The sequence below is a fragment of the Sorex fumeus genome, unplaced genomic scaffold (assembly GCF_029834395.1).
Source record: "Sorex fumeus unplaced genomic scaffold, SorFum_2.1 ptg000072l, whole genome shotgun sequence".
NCBI lineage: Eukaryota > Metazoa > Chordata > Mammalia > Eulipotyphla > Soricidae > Sorex > Sorex fumeus.
Genome location: NW_026606129.1, coordinates 65,785,406 through 65,806,364, shown reverse-complemented (window position 1 = coordinate 65,806,364; position 20,959 = coordinate 65,785,406). Strand labels below are relative to the sequence as shown.

The 20,959-nt window shown below is 42.3% G+C and overlaps 1 protein-coding gene across 1 annotated transcript in view; it reads left to right on the top strand.

Moving 5' to 3' along the window:
• Positions 1–6,168: 6,168 nt before the first annotated feature.
• The window catches only part of PRICKLE2 (prickle planar cell polarity protein 2), a 185,121-nt gene continuing 170,330 nt past the window's right edge, over positions 6,169–20,959 (top strand). Inside the window, exon 1 of the mRNA XM_056128961.1 lies at positions 6,169–6,473. The gene's annotated coding sequence lies outside the window, so the exon portion shown is untranslated. The remainder of the gene's footprint in view (positions 6,474–20,959) is intronic.

The window sequence follows — 20,959 nt, the reverse complement described above, 5'->3', positions numbered from 1 at the left end:
TGGGGAACTTCTCAAGCAATGCCCAGAGGGCGCAGGGGCCATTCTCAGCACTAGTGGGACAGCTGAATCAGATGGTTCAGTGTTAGGACCCAAGGCTGCCGTGTTGCTAGGATGCTTCATTGTCCCCAGGGCCATTCCCAGAAGTGTTTGGGGGGCTTCAGGACCACACCAAATGGTGTTTTGGGGCCCATGTAATACCAGGGATCAAACCAACCGGGATCTTGTGTCCCCGACCCTGTACTATCTTCTTAATCCTTTCAACGTTTTGTTTCACTTGTTTTGCTGTGGGTGGATCATCTCACTAGCCCCTTAAATGTTTATGTGGTTTATTTGTTTGTTTGTGGTTACTATAGTGTCAGTAAATCACCCTTGTTGCAGTGTCTGAGGTGGTTATACTTACATGTGATTGGAATGTGGTGCTCCAAAGATAGGAAAGTTGGTTTGCACACTGGGGATCCGGGAAGCACCATGGATGATATATGCACTAGTGCTGGGATTAAACTCATGGCCCCAGACCTTTGAGGTATATATGTTCTACCACTGAGCCAGATCCCAGAGCGATAAGGATTGCTTTTTTTTTTAACTTTTAGAAGAAAACAACTTTTTGAAATAGAAGGCAGTTTTTTTAAACTTAGTGACTTCATTTCACCTAATAATATCAGCTATCCACCTAGCTAATTAACTAATTAACCCACCAGTTAAGGGGGGCAAGGTGATACCTCACTGTCTAAGGTATTTATTTGCATGGCCCATTGAGCACTTTTGGGTATAGACTTGACATCCCCAAGTACTGCATTCCCAACTCAACTTGAGAAGTACCCCTTGACTGGTCCCAAGCATTAAATGATTGCACTTATTGGACTAGTTTTACTGGGAATGATTCCTGAGTCCCCTGAGCATTGCTTGAGAGATCCCTCCCCTCAAATGAAAATCAATTATAGGCTGGACATTCTGCAAAATGCTGTATTTATATTATTCCTAAATCTCAAAGCAATCCCAAGACAATCTGAATTCAGTTTTACCAACAGATAGTAGAAGATTTGGTTGATGTTCGTACTGAGTTTAAAACCAGGCTTAAACTTAGTCTTTCCCTTGATCAAGCAGCCCTTCAGTGGAAATGTTACCTCCGCCAGGAAGCCTTCCCTGGGTTCCTCTGTAGTTCCCTGGCAGTTTATCCTTTCCACTTTCTCCCCCACTTTTGGTGACTGAGTAAATTAATATCTTGTAGGGGATCTCTGCCACTCAGCATATGTACATATTTTTATGTTTAACCTGTTTTAGATACCTTATGTTTCTTGAAATGGGGATTTTTGCATTTTATAAATTCTAGAAAATTCTTAGCACAGTTTCTCGCCTTGTTATCTCTTTTTTTTCCCCAGTGAGATGCCCAGGAGACACAGGTTGGATGGACTGCCTCGCTATGTCCTTCATAAACCTTAATCACTCTTCCATATTTTCAGTACTGTTCTTTTGTGGTCCATTTTGTATTCTCTCCCTAGATCATCATTTTCCTTTCTGCCATTTAACCTATCCATTGGCTTTATAAATTTAATGAGGCTATGAGGGGAGAGACTTCATGTCTTATTCTTTGAGTTTATTTTCTGGCTTCAATTATTTTTTAATAATTAAAAATTTTATCCTTTGTTCTGTTTTGGCCTTCACCTGGCAGTGCTGAAGGCTTATTTCTGGCTCTGTGCCCAGGGATCACTTCTGACAATGCTGGGATCAAACTGGGGTTGGACACATGCAAGGGCCTTAACCTTGTACCATCTCATCTCTCTGACCCCTATAGTTTATTTCATGTTCCTTCTCACAATACTGTTTTATGGTCTTCATTCTTGTTCCTCTTTTTTTAAAACTCTTGGGTCACACCAAGCAATGCTCAGGGCTTACTCTGGGCTCTGCACTCATGGTAGTGCTCAGGGGACCATATAGGATACCAGAGATCGAACCTGGGTCAGCAGTGTGCAAGGCAAATGCCCGACCCACTCCACTATTGCTCTGGCCTCCTACTACTGATTCTTCCATTTCCTGAGAGTGGGTCAGTAACTATTGGGGGGGTCTAGTGTTCTTGAGGAATCACTGTGATCTGGGTATGGAGCTGGCCCCTCTGGGATAGTCTTTTATTTGCTGTAGTGAGAAATATATGAAATATTATGAGTAGGAGTGTTGTATTATTTTTTCAGTTTGAGTGTCCAGTTTCTGAATTTTATTATTTCTACTCTACAAAGGCATAAAGCTATGCTTTTTAATTCTCCACTTAAATTTTCTTCTAAGATGTATAACATAGAGACAGATGCAATTAATCGGGCTATTAGAACTTTAATATATTGGTCCAGTAGAGGTAATATGTAATATATGTTGTAATATATGTTATAGGAATATATATATATCCATAAAGAATAACCTTGATTTCTGGCTGGGGTCTTAGAACAACTTTCTGCTTCTTCATGTCACAAATCCTGTCTTTGCACCTACATGGCCATTGAAAGTCCATGAGAAACTTTTCCCCTGCGAACAACCACCTTCTCTTCTACTTTTTCTACTTTATAGCCACACTGACATTGTAGGATGGACTGCCCACCATTCCTATTGAGTTACCTACTTTTTAAAGTTGTTGATCCTCCAGGGTACTCAGGAGCCCTGGGGGTCTCTTTCCATGATTCTCAGACAACCAAGTCAGCAGTTTGATGCAGGAACCTGAGTGCTACTCAGAGCCCTGGGGTGACAGAATGACCGAGGCCACCCTACAATACTCCTGGATCTTCCAGGCCACAGTAGGAGTCTTTGGGGACACTGTGGTGCCAGGAATCAACCCAGGATCACTACATGCAAAGCACGTGACTTTACCCCTGTACTCTCTCTCCAGCGTCTCACTTACCTCTTTATTTCTACCACTTGGCTGTTTTCTTTATTGTGAGCCAACAAAGAAATGTAACTAAGAGGCAGAGAGATAGTACAGGAATTAAGGTGCTTTCCTGGCATGTGTTTGACTCCAACTCAGTTCCCATTACTGTACAAGATGTCCTGAGTACCTTCAGGTATAAGCTCTAAGCACAGAGTGAGACACAGCCCCTGAGCATGACCAGGTGTGACCCAAGCCCCTGACCTAGCCAATGGCCTTTAAATAATTTATTGTTTTAGTTTATTTAGCATATTAATTATTTGAGGGATTAAAATGTTAAGACTGTCATCATTTACTATCTTGCCAGAATAAGGAGGTTATTATTACATGTCCTGGTAAGTCACTCAAAAAATATACAAGGATATATGATGAAATACTGGTCTCTTCTCATCTTAGACCTCCCTAGTTTTTAAACCATCTTGACAGGTATAACTGCTATAGTTTTCTTAGACAGAGTTTTAAAAACACTTTATGCAATGGCATAAATATGTGTGTGCATATATATTTATGTGTATTTAGAGATTTCTTTATGCAAGTGAGAATATATTTTAACCTCTGCTACATATTTAGCCATGTATTTTGAAGTTCATTGGATACTAGGACACTTACCTCTGCTTTGTATTATTCTCAAGACTGCACAATGTTCTGTACAGCATAATGTCTATTGTATGACTGCAATTTGCTCATATAGCCAGTTATTATTAGATATAATTATTTTGATGCTAAAACTATCCTGCAATAAGTATTCATGGCATGGGCCTGTATATATCATGTAACATAGATCTCTTTCTTTATTTTTATTTCTTAGTCATCCCCTCGGGCTGGAGCCATAGAAAGCGGGTAGGGCATTTGCCTTGCATGCAGCCGACCTGGGGTGATTCCTCCATTCCTCTTGGCGAGTCCAGCAAGCTACCGAGAGTATCCCACCCGCATAGCAGAGCCTGGCAAGCTCCCTGTAGCTTATTCGATATGCCAAAAACAGTAACAACAAGTTTCACAATGGAGACATACGCTACTGGTGCCCGCTCGAACAACAGACGTTACTGATGCCCACTTGAGCAAATTGATGAACAATGGGAGGACGGTGCTACAGTCATTTCCTTGACTGGTGATGGTTAGTTTTATGTGTCATTTTGTTGGGTTAAAGCTGATAAACCCATATAGCTGATAAACATTATTTTCAAGTATATCTGTGTGTGAGGGTGCTTTCTGAAGACACTGACACATGTATCAGTGTCCTTCCTAAAGATGATTCTGTTCAGTGGAGGATGATGCCCATTGGCCAACTGTTTCAAGGTCAGAAAAAGAAAGAGTAGAGGAAGGGTCATCATTATAATTGCTGTTCTCAACTGGGGTGCCCATTTTCTTCTTTTCTAAACATTGGTGCTCTTTGATTACCAGACCTTTGGACCTACATGAGCATCCACATCATTGGTCCTTGTCCTCCTGGTTTTAGGTCTTCCATTGGAACTGAATTACACCAATGACTTTCCTTTGTCTTTAACTGGCATGTGGCAGATTTGGGGACTTCTTTTTGTTTGGAGGCTTCACCCGGCAGTAGTCAGAGCTTACTCCTGGCTCTGTGCTCAGGGCTCACTCCTGACAGGCTCAGGGGACCATATGAGATGCCATGGGTTGAACCCAGGTCAGCTGCATGCAATGCATGCATCCTGTCTGTTTTACAAAAGTCCAGATTTTGAGATTTTTGACCTTCACAATGACACAGGCCAATGCCTATGATAAATCTCTTCCTACCTATGTATTTGCCCACATAGCTATCCTCTGGATTCTGTTTTTCTGGAAAAGCCTGACTAGTATTCCCAGCCCCGTTATGATGAAGGACCTTATCTTTCATTGGTAACCCCAGCACCTGGCATGGGGACTCGAGTTGACTCAGCACTTAATTCTTATCTCTTTCATAAATACCCACATGTCTTCACCAAGAAGCCAAACCAGCAGTCAGACCAGTCCTTGGATTGGTCTCCAACAATTGTATTTTGATTTCAGAAATAACAACGGCTATTGACTATTCAGTAGTCTACAGCAACTCACTGAATACCTTCTCTAGTTCAGACATGATCTAATGCCACCTTTACAACAACCCTCTGAGATGGGAGATTTCATGATAACGCTGTTTTACGGGGCTGGAGCCATAGCACAGTGGATAGGGTGTTTGCCTTGCAAGTGGCCAACCCGGGTTCGATTCCTCCATCCCTCTCGGCGAGCCCAGCAAGCTACAAGACCAGGTATTGACCTCAGATAAGACTACTGTTCAAATAGGAGCTTCTACCTCCTACTGGTTATGCAAACCAGGGGGAGCTTGCCAGGCTAGTTTGCATGGCAGAGTCTGGCAAGCTCCCCCTGGCATATTCAATATACCAAAAACAGTAACAAGTCTCACAATGAAGGCATGACCTGTGCCCTCTCGAGCAAATTGATGAACAAAGGAAGGACAGTGCTACGGTGCTTTTTTACAGGCAAGGAAACTGAGGCCTGGCTTGCATAACTAATAGGAGGTAGAAGCTCCTGTTTGAACAGTAGTCTTATCTGAGGTCAATACCTGGTCTCTTGAATGCTACCTCTTAAGTAACATTTGTATTGTTATAGTGAACAGAAAACTAATTTCCTTGTTTCACTTTCCTTGTTTCACTCTTTTGTTCACTTATTCATTCATTCAGCCAATATTTACTGAGAACCCACAATGATCTGTATGTAGGGGGATGATGTGAAGAAGACATAAGCACCTCCCTCCCATCAGAGAATTTTCAGTGTAAAGAGAGTCACAGATTGGCGAAAGAAAAAGTGACAGTAGTATGATGAGTATTTGAGAAGCAGGAATGGTGAGACTTTAGAAGCTCGCATAGCTTGGGGGTCCTTCTCAAGAATAGAGACTCTCCAGCATTTGGGATGATTTGGATGAGCCTAGGAGGAAGAGTGCCCGGAGGGAAGGTGAAGCCCAGGGGTGAAGCAGTGGATCCCCTATGCTCTGCAGAGTGTAATCGTGGGTCTTTTAGCTGCTACCAGTGCGGGGGGATCTTTCAGTGCAGAGGCCAGACAGCCCGCATCCTTTGCTTCTGCAAAGTGGCTGAATTACCCCCTCCCCTTGGGTTGCCCACCCCCACCAACCCTTTCTAATTTTAAAGCAGCAGCTCCCTTGATTGAAATCTCAATTTGGGAACAGGTCTAGGATTGGCTTGTGGCTCGGAACCTTCACCAATAAGCGGCGCGGGAGGTGGGGAGGCGTCTCTTGGAGCGGTGGAGGCTGCCTGGAGAGCTTGGAGCTTCTCTCTCCGGGACCTGAGCGATTTTTCCTGGATCCGGAGCTGCGCAGAGAGCAGCTGCCACTGCTGCCCCGGGAATGTCACCCCCCTTGCGTGGAGCCCCTGCAGGGCCCCCCAGAGCTGCAGGCAGTTGGTGGCCGACGCCCCACTGGGCTTCTTAGCCAGAGCCGCACCCAGGCCTTTGGGTCTGCGGCCCCCTTTTCCAACCCTTGGGCTCCCACCCCCACCCCCGCACCAAGTTCTCCCTGCCTGGGCGCCTCAGTGGCAAGAATGCAGAGCTGAGCCGGGTAAGTGGCCCGCGTGGCAGGGGCAGGGATTGGGGCTCTGGGGTGAGTTTGTGCCTGGATTTCACTAGCCTCTCTTGGAAAGGGAGCCGTGGACTGGGACGTAACTTCTGGGAGTTGCTGGCTACCGACCCCCAGACAGACACCCGGGTGGTCGTGAACTCTGAGCAGGCACCTGGGGCTCCTTCTGGTGTGAGTGCCAGGGTTTATGCAGTCACCTTCTTAACCGACAGTGGTCATGGTTATTTGTAATCAGGAGACGGGGATAATGCCGTTGTTATTCTATTAAGACTTCTTTGGGGTAAGTGTTTGACTTTCCTGAACTTGCTTTTTCAGCCAGTTTTATTCTCTTAAGGTCTCGTGTCCTTCACATAATTTAAAAGCGAAGTTATTGCTGTTAATCTACTTATTTTCCTTACACTATCAAAAACGTGTTCCGGTGTCTTTGCAAAAATGTCCACTTACGAAAGGGGAAAGTCGACTTTACAAAAATGATTTACTCTGCATTGCTAATTTGCCTAGAACTTTTGAAGTGCATTCTTTCCCCACCCCTTGAGAATTTCTGACATTAAACACAACTCTGGATTTGTTCATTTTTTCTGCATTGGAGTGTGTGTGTGTGGGGGGGGGGTGGGGAGGCAGGATAGAGAAGACCACCCCCTCATCCACATTCTCTTTGGACCTTCCTTTCTCATGCTGGGGAGTTAATAAAATGAAGAAAAATGTAGGGGCTTGAGGAAGTCACTTGAAACCCTGCTCCCCCTGATTTCCAAATGTACCCTCTCTGCTGCTGGGAGGCAGGCCTTGGTGAGGATGCCAATCTGGGGAGCCTGGGCAGCTGTACCCTGGGAAATTTAAGTTAAAAATTATTCATAGGGTTGTGGTGGGGTAGGTTTGTTTAAAGGAGACAACTGCAACTTCTTCCCTGTCCTCTCCCGTTGTGAGTACCGTGAGTACTTGTGAGTACCGATGCAAAAAGTTGGAAGCTGAATGCAGAGGGTAAGAGGTTTGTGATTTATTTATTTATTTCTAAAAGATGAGGCAGCTGGAATAAATGCCTTCCAACACTGGAGCACAGTCTTCTGTGCAGATTGCCAAACTCTATTTCCGCCCATATTAAATTATGTTGGCTTTTAGCTGCTCTCATCTTGCTGTGCTGGCCTGCATTTGGAGTTGTTTAGGTGGTGTGTGAATCATTTGTATACTTTGGGTTCCCTGCGTTCTGCAAACAGATGTTTTTATCTGCACAACTTGTTGAGTAATTAGGGAGATGGACATAGTCGTGTATGTACAGACAGAACAAATACCACTCGGGAAGGATTTGGGCTTGGGCCTTTCCTTTTCAAATCATCAATTGCCAAATCTTTCCAGCCGTTGGGCAATTCAGATAAAGGTGTCAAGTGAGCTGAGCAGTGAAGAATTTATATGTGGAGCTAATTCTGCTCATCCTACAATAAAACATATTCCCATGGGGCCAAAGAAGTTGGGAGGGGGGGAGGGGGCAGGCAAAAGACTTATAAAAGTGATCCTGTGTTCTTAGTCACTGGCTGCTCAGCTCTCCCTGGATTTCTGAGAATCGGCCAGGAGAAACTGTGGCCTGGATGGAAGTTTCAAGAAATGCAGAACAGAAATCAGTACAAGTCCTCCTTGAGTGACTTTTATTTCTGTTTGGAGGAAAAGAACACTTTGTTAGAATAACAAATTGTGGCTGCTTTTCAAGAGCAGAAAAACGGTTCTTGTTCCGAAGGCAGAATCATTTTAAGAGTGTGAATCATTTGCTTTAGTTTTTTTTTTCTTTTTTCATCTTCTGTGGTGGAGGCTTGGAGATGATTAAACGTCCTGTCTGCAGGAAATTACCAGGAGATTTGAGTATTTTCCTGAATCAGCCTCAGATGGTACACAGCTTTGGGTGTAGTACAAGCAAGCTCTGTTACCAGGAAATCTTTTTGCAGTGATATCTTCCACCTCTCCCGGTCTTCAGAAGATTCTCCCTTAATAGGCTTTTTACTTTTTATTTGGGCAGGGGGGTTGTACTTCCATTAAAGAATCTGAAATAACTTGCTTCTTTCCTTCCAGAGTCTTTTAAGATGGAATGTATTTGGTGAGACAGTTTTATCCAGCCCACTTCCCCCACTAGCCTCCTCCCACTGGCCTCAGCAGGAAAAGCTCTTGGCTCCCTTTTCCAAGATTTCCTCTAAGCTGGATTGTTATCCTTCGGGACACAGATGTCTCAAGGAATGAGAGATGCAAAGGTTTGAACGAGCACACACCAATTTGGTGGTGACATTTATGGTCTTTGTGGAGTTGTTTACAGAGAAGACAGAGCTGTTCTGTGTTGGATCTACCCTCAAGTTGCCCAACAGTGTGGATAATGGGTAATTAGAAGACTAGAAGGGGGCAATCAAGGGACACAAGATGCTGCCTTGTGTGACTGCTCACAGAAATGTATGGTTTTTAATAATTTGGAAGACCAAGTCTAAGAGATGGCTGTGCTCCCTGAGCTATCTCTCTTAATCTTTCCTGAGTGGTACCCAATCACATTAAGCACTTCCTCGCTGTATAGTCAAATAAGAGAGCCCAGTGGGAAGCTAAACTCAATGTTACGTTACAAAGTCAAGAAAAAAAATGGAGGGAATAATATATATATATATGTACATATATTATACATATGTTTATTTCTGCATTTGGTAGTATATACCAATAACTATTATATATATGTTATGCTATTATGCTATTATATACATGATATTATGCTATTTCAATTATATTCAAGCATGATTACCTGCTTGAACACAATGAAAAATTAATGGAAATTGTATAGTTTATATGTGACATTTGAATGAAGTTTCTTTGCTATTTAGTCTCAAAATTCAAATGGTGAAAGACACTTTTCCAGTTTACCTAGCATTTGATTACCATGAAAGTTTTTGGTATTCTTTTTTCATATCCTGTAACTCTGGGTAACACGCAGAGGTAGGCTAGATTTTCTTTTCTTCTTTTTTTGAACAAAGATTGTATCTGAATGTATTCCAGAAGAATAGAAGAGATAGGCGTAGTATAGAGAATAGACACTGGTACTGTGGAACTCTGTCTGGGAAAACTCAAGAATGATTTCCCTGCTAATTTGAGCTAGAGGCCTTGGAGAATTGCCTCACATTTGACTTTTAGCAGCCAGCTTATGCAGCGAAATCAGTGGACCCATCACAGGGCTCTCCCTCTTCACAAAGCACCTTCCCTGGTGAGATGCCAATCTTAGGGAATGTGCATTTGCCATTGCTAATCACAGCTTCTGAAAGTTTATTTCTTACTGCCTTTTTCTTCAAGAAATGTATGATTACTTGATTTCCTGGGAACATTTGGAAAAGGCATTCATCAAGCTACAGTGATTACTCACAAAAAAATTTTCATTTGGGGCTCAGGAGATAACACAGAAGACTGGACTCTATGCCTGCCTCACTTGCATGGCTCTTTGAGTTCAGTCCCCAGTACTGCATGCCCCCTCTCCCCAGCTTACCTGGTCAGATCCTGCCCCAGCACTGCTGGGCACAAGTAGCACCACATCGCTGGCCCTGGGCACTCAACCACTAGGGACACATAGATGTACCAGATCTCACTGAGGTCTTTTGGTTTCATGCTGTTGAATATTTAAAATAAAAAATATATTATATTATTATTTAATATATATAAATATATTAAAAAAATAAATATATTTATTTATTTAAAGCCTGGCAAGCTCCCCGTGACGTATTCGATATGCCAGACACAGTAACAACAAAGTCTCCAATGGAGACGTTACTGGGCCCGCTCGAGCAAATCGATGATCAACGGGAAAACTCAAGTACTTTACTTTACTTTATTTAGTTGAATGTCAGACAAATCCTAATTTTGAGCCATAGATCTTGAAAAAATGTTTTATTTTTCATATTACAAATGATAATTGTAGTAAGTAGAATCATTGCTATTAATTTGATATGTAGATCAAATTAATAACTAGGCATAGACAGTGTTTCTCAATTTCATAGAATATGCATGAGAATATGCTTTAGAAAACTATGCAAGTTATTTTAAAGATATTTGCAGCCTATGTTTTTGCAGCATTATTTACCAGAACATGGAACTAATCAAAATGCCCACCGACAAATAACTGGATAAAGAAGCTGTGGTATATGTACTCATTGGAATATTACTCTGCCATTAAAAATGGAAACAATTTTTAATAAAAATTTGACAGAGTGGATGGATTTTGGTGACTTTGCTAGATGATTTTGCTAGATGAAATAGATAAAGAAGTGAAAGTTTTGAGATGGTTTCACTCATACTTAGGATATTGTTAAGTAAAATAAAGAAAATGCCAAAAAAGCCACAAAACTACTAGACTCGGTGCAAACTATGGTGGTTACTAGAGAGGAAGAGGAACCAGTGAAAAATGAAAAGAGGCATCTTTTGGAAGGTTAAGTGGCACTGGTATTTGGATGGTGGGAGTAGTGATAATTATTCTCAAATAAGGGTGTGAAACTAGCCCTGTGAAATTCTATTATATAGTAAAACTACTAATTCTGTGGGGGGGAAAATACCTACATATAATAACTCCAGTTCAATTCCTGGTGCTACCAAGAGTCCCCTGAGCACTGCCAGAGGTCACTCCATAAAACCCGAAGTAGTCTCTCAGCACTAGGGAGTGTGATTCCCCAAACCCACAAAATAAACAAACATTTTAAGATAGGAGATATGCCTCAGAGAACTTGTTTCTGTAGGCTTGTGGCATTTTATAAAGCATTCCAGGTAACACTTTGTATCCTGTCCTGAAATATTCTTTGGTTTTTGTTTGTCAGTGTGTAAAATCCTCACAGTAACACAGCAGAGTATATGCAGTGTCCCGCTTTGAACAGTCAAGAAAGAGCAGGACACAGACAGTGGGAGTGACTACCCTGGGCTACCCAGCAACCCTGTGGCCACATAGCAGACCTGAGCCCTGTGATCCCACTCCTGAGCCCACACTCTCAAGCTTAGGCTCCTGGTGGACTGGAGTGGGGGGTGGCGGGTTGTCTTCTCTTTGCAATTTGGGCCTTCTGACTGTTCCCCCAACAAACCACTGGGGAGGACGAGTCATCCACGAGGACCGCGTTACCCCATCCACTGTGGCAAAATTTAGGGAGACTGCATAAGGGGCACGGATGTCAATACTGAGAAATACCAGTTCATTTGCCTAGGCTGCTCTAGTTGCTAAACCAAGATGACTCAAGGTGAACTGTATTTCTTGATGAGGTGCTTTAAAGTGCCCCTGTTTGGGGCAGTTAAATCTGCTTACACGGGTCCTTTCACGTTTCGCAGTGTCACACACAGTCCCAGCACCCCAGTTGTTCTCACAGATCACAGGGCTGATGTCTTTCTCTGATACCCCTGACCCACACCCACCTGTGTTGCTTCATTTTCCTCTGATTTCTGCATAAATGTATCCCCCCCTCCTCATAAATTCTTGTGTAAAGTGAACGCTAAGACACTACCATGAAAGAAGACAAGATGAAGGAAAGTCTCATTTAGGCCTCTTTCTTGATTCCCTCTGGGCTTGACCTGGTTTCTCTTGCTTCTGGGCATAAGGTCTGGTGCTGATTTATCTTGCTTAATGGCTGTAGGATAGTGATACAGGACTAACCACTTAACCTCATGAGTGTCCCCTCTTTTATCTGTAAAAGGGAATGTTCATGTCATCTCTTTCTCCTTTGGATACCAGGGACATAACATCTTTGTAAGTATTTTGGACTTAGTTCAAAAACATTTTAAGACATGATCATGTTACCTTCCAGCCGAGGTTTCCATATTGTGTTCTTAGCAGTGCCTGCTTGCTAAATTGGTTTTCTAAACAAGCAAGCAAAAAAAAAAATGGATTCATGTTTATTTGGAAAATGTGATATCCTACCTCTCCCTTTTAAAGAATCACAATTTGTTTTTGCACATTGAAAGCTCAAAGACCTGAAGCAGAGAATGGTATTTAACTTGGGTTAGCAGTTTCCACACTACCGTGACCCTAAGCCCCTTTGTAGCCTCACATATGTAGCCTCACATACACTGCAATCATCCTTCGAAGAAGCTTCCATGCTTCCTAACCACAATTCTGTGTATTAGCAGAGTGCCTTTAGACAAGTCGATTACCTTCTCATAAAATCGCATGGGTACCAAATAGTAGAGTTTTAGGGAGGATTAAACAAGAGCTGTTGACTGCCTCTTGTATCATCAGGAACATCTGAGTACATCCTTTCTTCTTGAGACTTTTCATCTTTCTTTCATAGATTCTCTATATCATTTATCCTGTTTACCTCAATTTCCTTTCCTTCTTTCTCCCCCATTAATTTTTGAAGTGTCAGACTACTCCTATTCTCATTCTCAATCTCCTTGTTATTTTGTCATCTTCCTTGGTTCCCTTGATCATAAGCTCCAGTCCCCAACTTCATGCCATGGCAGCCAAATTCACATCTTCTTCCTGGCACTCTCTTTATGTACACAACTGTCTTTTCGTTCTTCATCACATGTTGTAATGGTTTCCTGAACTTAATGTGTCGAAGCCCAGTTCTCCATTGATTCCCCTACTAAGCTTTCATGAGTTCAATGAAGGGCATCTCCAAACATCCAGTTGCTTGAGCCGCAATCTTTTTAGAATCTTTGAGCTTGCTCTTTTTCCCATATACCCATGTCCATCCCAGCCCTTTCATATCTACCTCAAAATGTATCCAAAATTGTATGTGGGGGAGGGAAAGAGAGGGCTGACTGGAAAGGACTTGGTGATGACCTTCTGAAATGTTAAAAATGTTTTGTATCTTGATGGAATATGAATTTTTTCTACTTGACAAAATTGACTGAACTCTATCCAAAAGAGGTGGTGTCTACGGACCATAAATGACACCTCAAAAATTGATGTAGTAGAAAAGAGAGGTAACCCAAATGGGACCAGAGTTCAGTCTCTCTACAGAAGCAGAGTCTTTGACAGCATCATTTCTCACTTGGATCATTGAATCATCTTCACAAATATATTGCATTCACAAATGTCATTCAGGACCAGAGTGATAGTTCAATGGATTGAGCATTTGCTTTGCATCAGAGAGGTCGAAGCTTGATTCTCTGTATTGCACAGTCCACAAGACTCTCTGGAAATGACAATGACACCTAAGCAGGGAGCCCTGACTAGCACTTGAGTACGACTGGGTGTACCCCCTTGAAATAAAAAAAGAGGTTGAAGATAAATTATATTACTCCTCTGATTTCTAATATCCAACAGCTTTCAGTTATGAAAAGGACAAAATTCAAATACTTTACCATGATTATGAGATACCTTCCCCCCCCCCCCATCCCCCTCACCACAACCCCAACATAATGAACTTTGCTAACCTCCGCAAGAATATTTTTGTCCTACTAGTAGCTATTCCCCAGCTACACTGGTCTTTCAATAGCCTAAACTCTTGTCTGCCCCTGGGTATTTGTACTTGCTCTTCTTTCTGTTTGGAATGCTCTCTCTTCCTCTGTAACCCTACTGGCTGGCAGTTTCTCATCATTTGCTTAAAAGTCATTTGAATAAGGGACTTCCTACCTGCTTTGCTTTACCACCACTAATCTGCATATCCACTATAATTTTCTTGCACAAAGTGTTTCTCAAAATCCCATATGGTTGCTGTACAATATGGTAACGTCTGCCTTACCTGCCTACTCCCTGGATGGAATTCAGCTCCCCTCCCCAGTGTTCAGTGCCCGCTATCTGGTACAGAGCTACTCAGTTGAATCCCCCTTTACCTCTCTCAGTTCAGTGTCTGACAAAAACAGCTGCAAGAAGATTGTTAGCTAGTAAAAATTGTTTTGTTTTTTGTACTCACTCAACTCTATTTCCCATCTCCTTCTTCTTTCCTCAGTGACCCCACTAAGTCTACATATTTAATGTTTCTGGACTTCACTTTCATTTTTAAATTGTGAAATAGGGTCAGTGATACTGTCCCCTGTGAGGCCCATAGATCCCTGAAAGAAGGTATTATTACAGTAGGAGGGAACCATTAGTGTTTCATCACCTTTTAAAAATTGCGCCCCCAGGTAATGGTTTCCTTTGAAGACACTGGGCCTCTGAACTCTCCCGCTGAGGCAGTCTGATCAGATGCAGCTGCTGCTCTGGGAATTGACTTGAGATGCAAAGATTTTTTTTTTTCCCTTTATTTTATTTTATTTTTTTTAAAGTTGTAGATTTACAATTTTTTGTGCTTTGGTTTCAATTATACAATGATCAGATACCCATCCCTCCACCAGTGCCCATTTTCCACCACCATGGATAATATCCCTCCCACCCCCATCCCCCCATCCCCCCGTCTCTGTGGCAGGGCAATCCCCTGTGTTCTCTCTCTCCTTTTGGGTGTTGTGGTCTGCAAAAGAGGCATTGAGTGGCAAACATGTTCAGTCCATAGTCTACTTTCGACATGCATCTCCCCTCCTGGGAGGATCCTCCAAACATCCTTTATTTGGTGCTCCCTTCTCTATCTGAATAGCCCTTTCCTCTAGGATACCCGGCTGGCCTCTAAGTTATGGAGTAATCCTCCTGGTGCTGATCTCAGCTATTCTTGGGTATTAATCTCATACTTTGTTACTTTATATCCCCCAGATGAATGCAATCTTTCTATGTCTATCCCTCTCTTTCTGACTCATTTCGCTTAGCATGATACTTTCCATATTGTACCACTTGTATGTAAATTTCATGACTTCATCTTTTCTAAGAGCTACATAGTACTCCATTGTGTAGATGTACCAAAGTTTCTTTAACCAGTCATCTGTTCTTGGGCATTCAGGTTTCTTCCAGTTTCTGGCTATTGTAAAGAGGGCTGCAATGAACAAACAAGTGCAGATGTCACTTCGACTATACATTTTTGCCTCTCTGGGATATATTCCCAGGAGTGGTATTGCTGGGTCAAATGGGAGCTCAATTTCTAATTTTTTGAGAATCGTCCATACTGTTTTCCAGAAGGGCTGAACCAGTGGACATTCCCACCAACAGTGAAGGAGTGTCCCTTTCTCGCCACATCCACGCCAGCATCGGTTGCTTTTGTTCTTTTGAATGTGGGCCAGTCTCTGAGGTGTGAGATGGTATCTCATTGTGGTTTTGATCTGGAGATGCAAAGATTTTTAAGATCATCTACAACTCCCAAGAATGGCTCTGGAAGTTGAGCAGTTGAGCTCAATGGGCAGTCTATATATATATGAAAGAGTTCAATATCTTCTCTAAGATATTGAAATGTATATATATATATGTATATATATCAACATAAACATATATATATATATACATTTCAATATCTTAGAGAAGATCCTGCCCAGAGAACAAAAGTTGAAGTGAGTGTATGTGTGTGCACGCACCTGTGTGTGTGTGTGTACACAGAGAGATAATTTTTTATAGATATAGATTTCCCAAGCTTTCTCCTCTCTGTTCCTCAATGCTCATACCAAATATTATTGCTAGATTACTGATTTAAAATTGGAACAAAGAATTGTATTTACTAGAAATGGTGAAAAATACCAACAAATATTGGTGGGAATGAGGTTTCTCTTCCCTGGGAAGAAAGAGAATAATATGGGTATTTTGGAAAAGCCCATGAGCCATTGGTTTATTTATTTGGACTGTTCATCAACTTCTGAGGACAGGAATAGTACGGAGCTTTTATTTGCCTGGAGCTCTTGTTAAACAGGATTAGGGAGCCCTTTTGGAGCTCAGGGAGTAGTGCGATGATTGATTGGCAATGTCTGCTGTGGGCAAGAGACTTCTGCCCTGTTTATAAGATTGTTAGATTTGGGGGGCCCCTGGAGATCGTGCAGTCCAATTCTCTACTTTGATAGCTGCCGTGACATGTTTGGGGAGGGTTAGAAAAATAATCATGAACTCGGTAAAGTAATAACCCTTAATGTTTTAGAGCTTGGCTCCCCACTGGGTCTCATCAGTGTGTTCATATGGCGCACTGCCACTCTTGGTGGAAATGTTCCACGAGAAGCTCCTGTTTCGTGTGAGTTCTGTGTCGCTCTGTCTCCTTCCCAGAGATAGGTGGAGGCACAGTAAACAGAAAAGGTCCTAAGAGGTCCAACTCCACAGTCAAGAAATCAGCCTGACCTTGTCTCTGAAACTGGGTGACCTCAGGATGCTTTGTGGGGGGGGACATCTTAAAGAATACACTGTGGAGGTGATGTTGCATGATGTATATATGAGGGCATTTGTGCGTATATTTTAGGGCTGCTCACCCAGTTGCCACTAACTTGTTAACCTAGAGCAACAGAAATGGGGTTCCCCAGATTTGGGGGGAAGACCAGAAATACAAACGTCATTCCTTTTAAAAAGTTTTTAATGAATAGACCATTGGTGATAGACCATTACAAAGCTGTTTGTGATTGGGTTCCAGTCATGCAATGCTCCAACACCCATCCCTCCACAAGAGTTCATTTCCCAATGCCAATGTCCCTTGTTTCCCTCCTACCATCCCCCAACACCTCCCCCCTCCCAAGCCTGCCTCTGAGGCAAGCACTTTTCTTGATTCTCTCTCTCCTTCTGTGCGTTATGGTTTGCAATACAAGTACTAAGGTAATCATGTTTGTCCAGAGCACTCAGTATTTTTACTGGGAAGGTAAGTTTGGAGTAGCTCTTTTAATTGAGTGACAGCTTTGGGATGTGGATGTGATGCCAGTACTTCTGGAAATACAGGGAGGTGGGGGCACACAGCCCGTCCTGACCCTAAGAAAACCTGGAGATTTCAGTCACAAAACCACGTTCCTGAATTCTCAGCAAATTATATCTCATTGAGGTTTGTTCTGAGAGAGGGGAGTCCAGCTGGGGCATGGTGGTGATTTTGGAGTGTAGAAGCAAGCATTGCCTTCTCATTACAGTGCACAGGTCAAATTTCCCCTCTCTGTCTTTCTTGTAAACTCAGACAATGACTTTTAAGATCCACCTCTATGATCTAGAAAAATCTTCCCATATCCACATCTCGAGTTATATTGGCAAAGACTGACTTCCCCAAATAAAGTAACATGCACAGGTTTCAGGATTTAAGACGTGGACTTATCTTAGGAGTCCATTTCTCAGCCTACCACAGGAGCATGTTAAATGAGGGGATCTGGGCCAAGTTTGTACTTTGCCAAAGATGCTTCCTCACTCCACCCTCACTCCACGCAGAAGGAGTCAGAATGTCTAAATGAGGACTCAGGGCCCATTTCTTGATTCCTTGAAACCTCTGTTCTCTCAACTATGAAATGGGATGTAATTGCACTTTTTTATTAGGTTATTGTAAAGAAAGAACTAGAACACATTAAGATTACTTTGCCCAAGTGAACACTGAGAAAATATCTCATTATTATAGAAAGATATTTTTTTACCATTGCTACTATCACAATCAATATAATTATGTTTCTTCTTTCTTGAGTGTTTCATCCCATGAAGTGATGTGAACTTCTCCTTTTCAAGAGTATAAGGGCTACTATTAGAACTAGTGTGCTTTTTTTTTGATCTTTCAAAGGCCATAGCAAATTTAAAAAAAATTCTTTTCACTGAAGAATAATATATACAGCGTGAACATATCAGAAGTTCAGTTTAATTGAATTTTACAAATCAAATATATGCATGGTACCAGTGCACAATCAAGAAATAACATGTCACAGTAGCCCAGAAAACTCTTCTGTGTCTCATTCTTATATCATTAATTCTAAACCCTCTCCTTCTAATATCACAAAAAAAATTTACCTTTTGAAAATAATTTAGGAATGGAATACTACAATAAATCACTTTGTATCTGGTATCTATTAGTTCTGTTTTACTAAATTCAAACATTCTGTTAGTTGTAGCTTTAGATCATTCATTTTAAAAGTATAATCTTCTGTGTTAAATAGAACTCAATGTATTAACTCAGTTGTTGATGGGCATGTAGCTTCTAGCTAGAAGCTATTATTACAAAGAGTACCTTTACAGATATTCTAGTAAAAATCTTTTGCAGAACATTTATTTGTTTATTTTGGTTTGGGGACCATACCCCTTTGTTATCAGGGCTTACTCATGGTTCTGTGCTCAGGAATCACTCCTGGTAGGCATGGGGGAACCATATTGGAGGCCAGGGATCAAACTGTGGTTGGCCTCATGAAAGACAAGCACTCTACTCACTGTCTTATTGCTCTGGTCCCATTCTGCAAAACATTTAACGTTAGAACAGAGTCCACACTCCTCATTTTTGGAGGACAGAGGAAAGGGTTGACTGGCCCACACCTACTGATGTGCAGAGGCCATAGCAAATTTTTTTCTTAATTTTTATTAGTGAAACACCACGAGGTACAGTTGTAGACTTACAGATTTTTGTGCTTGGGTTTCAATTATACAATGATCAAGTCCATCCCTCCACCAGTGCCCATTTTCCACGACCACGGATCCCAGTATCCCTCCCACCCCCACCCCCCCACCCTATCCCACCCTGCCTCTGTGGCAGGGCATTCCCTTTTGTTCTCTCTCTCCTTTTGAGTGCTATGGTTTGCAAGAGAGGCATTGAGTGGCAATCATGTTCGGTCTAGAGTCTACTTTCAGCATGCTTCTCCCATCCTGGGAGGATCCTCCCAACACCCTTTGTTTGGTGCTCCCTTCTCTATCTGAGCTGCCTTTTCCCCTAGCATGTGTGGCTGGCCTCCAAGTCATGGAGTAAACCTCCTGGTACTTATCTCGGCGGCCATAGCAAATTTTATGGCCTTGCCTAGGAGTGATTTCTGGTAGTTATTGGGGGAGTATATGTATGCTGGGGATTCTAACTGAGGTTGGTGGATGTAAGACAAGTGCATTAACCTCTGCACTATCATTCTGACTCCATCAATTCTTTTTTTTTCTTTTTGGGTCATACCAGCAATGCTCAGGGGTCACTCCTGACTCTACACTCAGGAATTACTCCTGGAAGTGCTTGGGAGATATATGGGATGCCAGGAATTGAACCCAGGTTGGCTGCATACAAGGCAATCACCCTACCCACTATACTCTGGCCCCATCAAAACTGTTCTTAATTCAGCAGTGTCCCCATCCTCCGTGTCACGTTTGTTTCAAATGTTCTGCAGCACGGAGTACTTCTGGTTCCCACGTGCCACAGTTAACTTCTGGGATTAACTTTCCCTGTCCTTCTTCCCCTGTTCTCTCTTCCACCCTTCTGTGCTATTAACCACGCCTGTTTTCCTTTGTGTTGAAATCTTTTGAGCCACTGCTTTTTCCAGAGTTTCTTTCCCTTGGCCTGCATTTCTGTAGGCTGAGACTGGCTGTGGTAATTTTGAAGGCGTCGACACCCTGCCAGACACACAACTCCACCTCAGCATCCCACTCAGTGCCACCTCATTCATTTACACTTACCCTCCTGGCTGGTGCCAAGTCAGCCCTTTTTTCCCCTCGATTGCTTTAAGGAAAGAGGCAATGGGCTGGCTACCAATGACCCTTTCCTTCTCGCCCTGCGACCTTCACAGAACTAATCTTCTACCCCTATTCCACAATTCCAACCTTGGTATTTGGAACCACCCAAACTGTGCTATAGATTAGAGCATATCCAACTGAAAGTGGGGGCAAGGTGGTAGAGGGTGGAGTTGGCAGAGACTGGAGGAGTGATGTGGGCATGAGCCAGAAACTTAGCATCACTCTTCACAAGGTTTGGGAGCTGCTGGTTTAATTCATCTATATAATTTTCCTTTTGTTGGGGAAGGATAGACTTATGCTTCAAATGCTGCTGGTATCCATGCAGGAGAGAGTCTTTCTAGATCCCATAACTGAATATAGCTATGGACAAAGCTTTGCTACCACATGATGAATGGTAGATTTTTGTCTTTGCCCAATTTTTCATTAATTGGTGCCAGTTTGACAATTAATGCTTGTCAATTCAGGAATTTGTTGGAGGAAATATGGATATTGGGCCCAGTTACCAAAACATTTTAGAGAGATCTGAGAAAAGTATGCTTGTCATCTTGGTGTCTTATCTGTTTTGTCCCAATAGGGGTGGTAAAGGAGCAAGGAATTAGGTGGAATCTACATTAGGAAAAAAATTTATAACAGAAAGAGCTGGGAGGTAGGAATGAGAACCTCTGTATTCTTTGATGATTATATTTTGTTGGCCGGTGAACAGAACAGAGAAAAGTGGAATGCTTGAAAAGGGTGAGATTAACTCTCAAAGATTTGGGAGGACTGCGTGTTGAGCTATACCCACCAACATTCAGGAATGATCCTTGGGGGTACACAGGGAACCATCTTGTCAGGGATCAAACTAACATGATCCCATGCAAGAAAATGTCTTAACTCCTGCATTGTGTCTCTTCTGCCTTTGAATAGCAAAGACTTTATGTGTTCAAGTCCAGAGGAATTAAGACATGCTTTCCTGTAGGATTATGACACCACAGAAATAAAGGCATAATTGAGTAAATTCTGTACCACTCTATTTAGGATACTTAATTAGAATTTTAAGTACCATTTATTGAGTATTTTC